Source organism: Triticum urartu, unplaced genomic scaffold (genome assembly GCF_003073215.2).
Source record: "Triticum urartu cultivar G1812 unplaced genomic scaffold, Tu2.1 TuUngrouped_contig_4513, whole genome shotgun sequence".
NCBI lineage: Eukaryota > Viridiplantae > Streptophyta > Magnoliopsida > Poales > Poaceae > Triticum > Triticum urartu.
In genome coordinates, this window is record NW_024115107.1 from 1 (window position 1) to 7,839 (window position 7,839).

Below are 7,839 nucleotides of genomic sequence, written 5' to 3' on the forward strand. Positions count from 1 at the left end.
AGGGGGGTGTGGCAGGAAGCTGGGAATAATTACTGTGTGTACTATGTTTGCGAGTCCATCCGCCACACGACCTGTGAGCGGGGCTACTCTAAAAAACAATATGAAGTGCGTAAGCAATAATATTCACAATTTTATTTTATTACCACCATTTATGTTGAGTTTCATTCATTCATATATATGTATTGACCCCCTTCTTCAAATTAGATGTTTAAGATGCGGGATGAATTCCTAGCACAAGATCGCATGCGAGCAATTCAAGAGGAATTGGCGGGATTCTTTCTTGACCACGTCATTAATAAAGACTGAGAATACCATGTGGAACTCGAGTTCAGATGTTAGGGGATTGTAAGAGATCTTATATTGTATACATGTAGCCACTAGCGTCAGATAGATATACAAAAACTTGTTGTTCGACCAATCTCTCGGAGAAGGAGAGGTCGATCACTTCTCTCTATATATGTTCATGACGATCTTTTGTACTTAATTTTTTCCTTCATTTTCTTACTAGCTAGCGTGTCGAGTCCTCTCTATACGTATAGTACGTAGCGTCGACCAAGCACGGAAGAAGGCCCCCCTACCTGGACAAGCTGCAGCGGGCCACATGGAGGCCCATCTGCCCCGGTTGGTGTAAGAACCGGAACTAAAGGTATTGGGCTTTAGTACCGACCCTTTAGTCCCGGTTGCCGAACCGAGACAATTGGGCCTTATGAATCGGGACAAATGGGCCTTTTTCTACTAGTGCCTCTTTCTCATTGTGCTTCTGCTAAATGCATGTAAAGAGGACTTATGTCTCCTTTGCTTTGTAGGATTTTGATAGAAATTCTATAGGGCAGGATGTTCAATGAATTTTCTTTTCCGAGTCCTTTGATTTGCAGTAATAGATCTATATTCCTATGTAGGGTAGAAACCAAGCCTTCACATTTCAAAGAAAAAAAAGCATTAGCCTAGACTTTGGGCTGACATAAACGTGACACGAAGAGCGAGTGAATGCATTACGGGCCGAGCTCTTGGCCGCCGGGCCGATTGTATGCTGTAGTGGCCTGTCATGTCGGCACTTGGACTGGCATTAATGTGACGTCGGCACTCTGGACCAGCATGAATGTGATGCCCAGAGCGGAAGTAGAGTTTGAGCGCACGCATGGGAAAGGTTTTTGGGTGGCTCCTCTTTGTTGGACTCATACGTGGCTTGAGTTCGAACGCCTGCAAACCTCCTCTGATTTGATGCCAGTTTACAGGATTTCGAGCATGCAGATGTAGAATATTAGAATAAAACCAGTAATAATTTTCATGGACATTTATCTGATGGGGTGAACACATGAAATCAGACTCGCGGATCGGATTAAGAACTATACTAAAGGATTAAGAACTATACTAAAGAATGTACAGGAGAGGAATTCCCATTCCTTATTGTGTTGTTGTTAAGTGCGTGTAACGAAGATTTCCAGGATGACAAAACGCATGGTGTATTTTTCTTAGGCTTTCTTTATTTATACTCCCTCGGTTTTTAAATATAAGGCTTTTTAGAGATTGTGTGTTGTTGTTAGAAAACAATCCTTACGCATGCTGTTGTTAAGTGCGTGTAACGGACGATAGGAACCAATCCTTCACATTTTAAAGAAAAAAAATATTGGCTTAGACTCAATGAAAAAATTGCTATCCTATATGCCACCTCTTCCTATGATTTTTATAGGTAATAATGCTTTGTTTTGCGGGGAACTATGTATAAGGTGTATATAAACATATTATAGAGTGTAGTCTATATTGGAATATCTAAGAAGACTTATATTTAGAAACGAAGGGAATATGATTTTTTAGAAATTCTATGGGATAGAACTTGCAGTGATTTTTTTCCTTTGAAGCTTTTGTTTTGTACGAACCAATCCTTCACATTTCAATCGAAAAAAAGTATTACCTTAGACTCAATGAAAAAAATTCTATCCTATATGTCATCTCACTTCCTATGATTTTTATAGGCAATAATGATTTTAGTGGTAATAATGCTTTGTTTTGCGGGGAACTACGTATAAGGTTGTATATAAACATATTATAGAGTAGTCTATATTGGAATATCTAAGAAAAGACATATATTTAGGAATGAAGGGAATAGGATTTTTAGAAATTCCATGGGATAGAATTTGCAGTGATTTTTTTCCTTTGAAGCCTTTGTTTTGTAGGAACCAATCCTTCACATTTCAGAGAAAAAAAAGTATTACCTTAGACTCAATGAAAAAAAATTCTATCATATATGTCATCTCACTTCCTGTGATTTTCATAGGTAATAATGCTTTGTTTTGCGGGGAACTACGTATAAGGATGTATATAAACATATTATAGAGTAGTCTATATTGGAATATCTAAGAAGACTTATATTTAGGAACGAATGGAATAGGATATTTTAGAAATTCTATGGGATAGAATTTGCATTGTTTTTTTTGTTTGAAGCCTTTGTTTTGTACTCCCTCCGTTTCTAAATATTTGTCTTTTTAGAGATTTCAAATGGACTAGCACGTACAGATGCATATAGACATTTTTTAGAGTGTAGATTCATTCATTTTGCTCCGTATGTAGTCACTTATTAAATCTCTAAAAAGACAAATATTTAGGAACAGAGGTAGAAGGAACCAATCCTTCACATTTCAAAGAAAAAGAAAAGCATTAGCTTAATGAAAGAGGCCTTTAGTATTTCGCAAAAAAAAAAAGAGGCCTTTAGTGGTAAAAAAAAAAAGAGGCCTTTATCTGATGGGGAAAAAATGTATGCTACGACAGGATCGCCGACCGTGGGGATCGAACCCACGGCCACGTGGTTAAAAGCCACGCGCTCTACCACTGAGCTAGGTCGGCTTGTGCTCATGTACGGCTGTAAAAATCCCTTGTAGTTCAGTAGCAAGATTTTTTGCGTCCGAATCAAGAGATTAGTATGGTTTTTAGTTCTTGAACTGTGAGGAAGAGAGTGATCTGGAGGGTGGAAAATGGTTGGAGCAGACAGATATGGGATGCTCCAAATGGATTGGAACAAAGCCTCACCGTTTTTCCCCAGTAACCCCTTACATGACCACCCTTTTTGGTATACCACCAGCACGACAGATACACCAGCCTACCAAAACTGTAACCATCAGATGTGCACCACAAATTTAGCATCAAAATCCCTGACCGTTCTGGCCTACTATACCAGTACATTAGCTCCTTGGCGTAAGCGAGCAACTCAAACGGAGTTGTGTCAGCGGTTCTCTCTAAAAGCCTGCCACGAGGCGCCTGCCTCACCCACCTCCATCCCGCACCATTGCTCAACTCTTGTACGGCGGGAGAAGATGGAACCTCTTGACATGATCTTCCCTCGACCGACAGTGCGACGCGAGCCGCTCCTCGTCCACCTCCCCCGTGTCCGACAACGAGACGCCGTAGCCCAGCAGCCTCCTGACATCCCTGCCGGTGGGGCTCCGCCACCGGCCGTGCCGCAGCTCAGGGGCCCCGCGTACCTGCTCCAGGCGTGGCCCCAGCCGGCCTGCGTCGACAGCCCGTCCACCAGCAGGTTGCTGTGGATGCTGCTCAGGAACGTGAAGTTCGCGCCCGAGGGCTCGTGACCTGAAACGCACACCAGAATCGCGAAAATATATCAGTTTTGGTGACTCTGAGACTTGATGGAGTGTAGAAATGTTTTGAGGGATGGTCGGGCCGTTGTGACGTAACATACCATGTCTGTTTGCTGCGGCCAGCGCTGCGATGAGCTGCGCGTAGGTCGTTCCCACGCGTCGATGCGCTCCGGTGATGACCGTGTGCCTGGCGCTTGAGGCCAGGAAGAAATCGACGAAGGCCGCCCACCTTGGAGCTGATCCCCAGTCTCGTGACCGGAAGTCCAAGGGCTATACACAACAGAATGAGCGAAATGAGATTTTGTAAAAATCAACGTGGTACATCTATGAAAGATATGTCTGAGCTAGAGTATACGGTCCATGATATAAACCTAATACCCATGGAAACACTAAAGGTTTCAGGCTTTCGGCGTATCGCCTATCGGATGATGCAGAAAATGCAGCAAAGATCTTTCAGGTAAGAGTGTAACATACCTTGTCCTTTCCATTCATCTCTAGGTCAAAACTCTTGGCAAACGATTTGTAATCAAAATAAGTTACCTGCCCAGAACGTATAGAATAGTCATCCCGTTTTCTAGGAAATTCCAAATCAGTAACTATGAATTACATGGATTCTAACCATGATCCACAATGCTCAACAGAAGTACAAAGTCCATCTAACAATATTCAACCAAAAGCAACTAACCTCTGCAAACTCACTGATCTCTTGCTTCATCTCCTTAACAAATGATGGTGTGTCGGAGATCAATGCCACCCGAGGTGTACCCTTCAAACCAGAAATCTGTATAGCTTTCTGAATACAACCAACTGCAGCAGTTCTTGCTCGTACTGGCCTAGTCAGAAAATTAGTTATCTTCAGCTTCTGAAATGATATGACGAGGAGTTGCAAATAAAGATAATCTGCATGATGTAGGTTGCTGACATTCTAAAGCTGAAAGTGTCGCAAAGAAAGATAATCTGCATGAGGTGCAAAGACTTTGAACACCATTACCATCCGCATTAATTTGTCAATCTTCTTGGGTATTCAGAAATCTTTAATGTCCAACTTCTGAAATAATTTCAAACTATCTATCCTCTTTTTTGCAAATGCTGAGCATGAGATGGCATAGTTTGCAGCATTTCTCACCATATTGGAGAGGACTAAAACTAACTTATACATCAGGAAGAAATAGCCAGAAAAAAGGGATGACTTAAGTTTCGATACACAATATTCAGGAAAGAAGAAGCATATTTCAATGCTACTGATGAACTGAATTTCTTCACGTGAACATAATGTTAATATAACTTTATAGTTAATGTTGAACAATTATGACAGGTTTCTTCCATTTAAACCACATACAGTGGGTCATACCTATTGGCCATCATTCGCATGTGCAGAACAATATCTGGACTGAAACCCTTCGATGCCCACTGAACTGCTTTCTGGACTACCTGGGAGGGAGATATGATCACTCGCATAAGTTCCCCGAATGTATTAGGCCTGGCATGTAGCATGCCTAAGGATCCAAAAATTGTTGAAGCAGCAGTTTTCATTTCAGGGTGAACATTCTTTAGAAAGAACTGGATTCCAACTGCATCTGTTGTGCCATCAAACCTGACGCCATGAAGAAGTAACACCTGTCAGTACGCTTTGTTCTTTACATATAGCTTTCTCAAGAACATTAATAATCAACAGAAACAAAATTCATCTAAGCAAACAATACAAGAAAATACAAATTGAAAAATGAGATACTTCAGTGATGAGCAGATACTTAAGAACGAGGAAGGGAAACAACAGCCATTAGTGAAAATAATTTACAGATGACCATGGAAGAAATGTACAAAAAATATATAAAAAAGGTACTCAATCAAAGACAAGGTAATTAGATCAGAGCTCGCCAATTGGGTTGTGTCCAGACAAAACTGCTAGGTCGCTGCAGGGGAGACATCATGTATTCTAATACAGATGGAGACTAAACAAACGTTAAACTCACGTCACCAAATGGTTCCATGCGTAAGGAGTACAGTCCCCTAGATATTCCATTAAACTTTGGTCAAATCTCCAAATACAGATGCATCCTATTCCTAACAATCTCCAAATATTTTCCAAAAGGATAATGCAAAGAAACAAGTAATATCATGGTGCTTATACTTTCATGTCAGCTCAAATCCTTCTTGTGCTGGAAAAGTACTGTTTATGTACCCAAAATGGGGGGGAAAAGATCAGAAAAGGGATAGCAGTCAGAAGTTCACAACACATCACACCTATTTGCATGGATTTCTATATACACAACATTGTACTGTAAAAGTGTGCCATTACATACGAAACGGTAAATGGAATCACAAAAGCAAATAGCACTAACGCTGACAGTTTCATATGTCCATAAGTGACTGCAAAGGCATCTCACTACAATATACGAGACAAGGATCTAAAGAAAAAATGACAATACAGAACTTGCTTCTAAATTTAAGTTACTGACTGTACACAGCAGACAAAAAAAAAAGACAATTCAGAACTTGCTTTTTTTTCGAAACGGAGGCAAAGATTGCCTCATCTATTAATTAAGCAGAAATTCTGAATTCAACATTGTAGGAACTTCCTACCAACCAGGAAATGAAATGCTTAGTAGCTTATGTATCAGGGTTCTAAGTTAACTTGTCTCAATATCCCCACTACCCGTGTATTTTCTCCACTCCATTCTTGTGAAAGAACCCTTAAGGCCTTATGTGTCTCTAGAAGTAAACATAAATGTGTAAATTCGCAACATATAAAACCTCATCTAATTTAGTTTTCCTGTTAATTTCTCTGACTGCAAGTGCATAAGCACATGGCAATGTAAGGCGACATACTTGAACAAGCTTGTCCATGAAATAGGGGATTAGTTAACATCTTTGTGTTTTCTACCTAACATACCCTTTTAAATGAATTGCGTCAAAAGTTCTTTGCAAAACATACTGAGAGCTCGAAATCTGATCAGGTCTTGAGGCGAAGAAAACTAGCTGTAAAAACGTATAACTGATTGTACCAAGTTGCAAGAGAAGTGCTAACCAGATTATTGGATCTTTCCATCTGCTCCAGTCACTACAAAGAACATTTGTCTCCGAGGGATTCTCAAAATCGTCTACCCTCACATTCAGATCTCTACCATATGTTTGGGCACATCGGTTTTTCCTCCATAAATGCTTGATTTCTCCAATAGTAAACGAGTGGTCAGTATAAGAAATGTAATGTCCAAATGGATATAATCCCCTGCAAACAAAAGACAAAGGGTAAGAGGACAATCACCACCATTTCTGTGTTACATTGGAATCATTTGCATCACATTACCACATGGAATGACAATAATTATGTTTTGGTTGTCTAAAGATGAACCGATTGCTAAATTATGTTTTGCTTGTCTAAAGATGCAAGTAGGAAACCCATCATAGATAAATAACAAAAGTAACTGAGTGTGAATGCATATGCCTGGTTTGGCCGATGACCAGGGAGCGGTTTAACATAACACTCAGAGCTGCTGCCGTTAATATCTTGTACATCTCGTTGCCAAACCCAGCTTCAGATGCTTTCCCCAACACAAAGCCTTGTTTGCAGAACTCAGCTGCAGGCAGCGACCTAACTCTCGCAGCGCCTGACAAGGTAACCGGAGAAGTGAGCATCGGGGCGGTTGAACTAACCTAGGAACTGCAAGTCTTTCTATTCAAGATTAGCCTGGCTACAGAGTTATAGTCTTATTGTTTATGCAGATGAAAACAACGCGACGACAAGTACATTTTAGAATAGGTTTGCTTCGACAACGAAACGGGAGCTACATTCAGGGTAGAGTAATGCTCTGTTTTCATCTGTGAGATTCATACCAGCTCCATGGGAGACGGGATTGGACACTACAAGCTACAGTAAGAGAATGAACCAAATCAACCAACACAGTGCAAGGGCATCCCAGATCGAAGCACTGAATCGAATGTGGGCATTACGCACCGTGGAGCAGGAAGTGGCGCCGAATCAGCTCGCGGACGCGGAGGCTGGCCGCCTCAGTCGACCCCGCGCCGACGGCCTCCTCCCCCATCTCCTCCACCGTCGCGCACGTTGACCCGCCGGGCCCTCCCTCCGAACCAGCCGCCGCGTCAGGCGGCACGACATGGAGCTCGTCCGAGGAGGCCGAAGCGGGAGGCGGCTCAACGGAGAGCTCTTCCGGCAAGGCCGAGGCGGGAGGCGGGTCCACGGAGAGCTCTTCCAAGAAGACGAAGTGGGGAGGCGGGTCAACGGAGAGCT

At 41.9% G+C, this 7,839-nt stretch overlaps 1 non-coding gene and 1 pseudogene across 1 annotated transcript; both read right to left on the minus strand.

The window, feature by feature from the left end:
• Positions 1-2,769: 2,769 nt before the first annotated feature.
• TRNAK-UUU lies at positions 2,770-2,841 on the minus strand. Its single transcript has one exon. It is a non-coding gene; the product is annotated as a tRNA-Lys (tRNA).
• Positions 2,842-2,989: 148 nt separating this feature from the next.
• On the minus strand, positions 2,990-7,834 carry LOC125527935 (annotated as a pseudogene).
• Between the last annotated feature and the right edge of the window lie 5 nt (positions 7,835-7,839).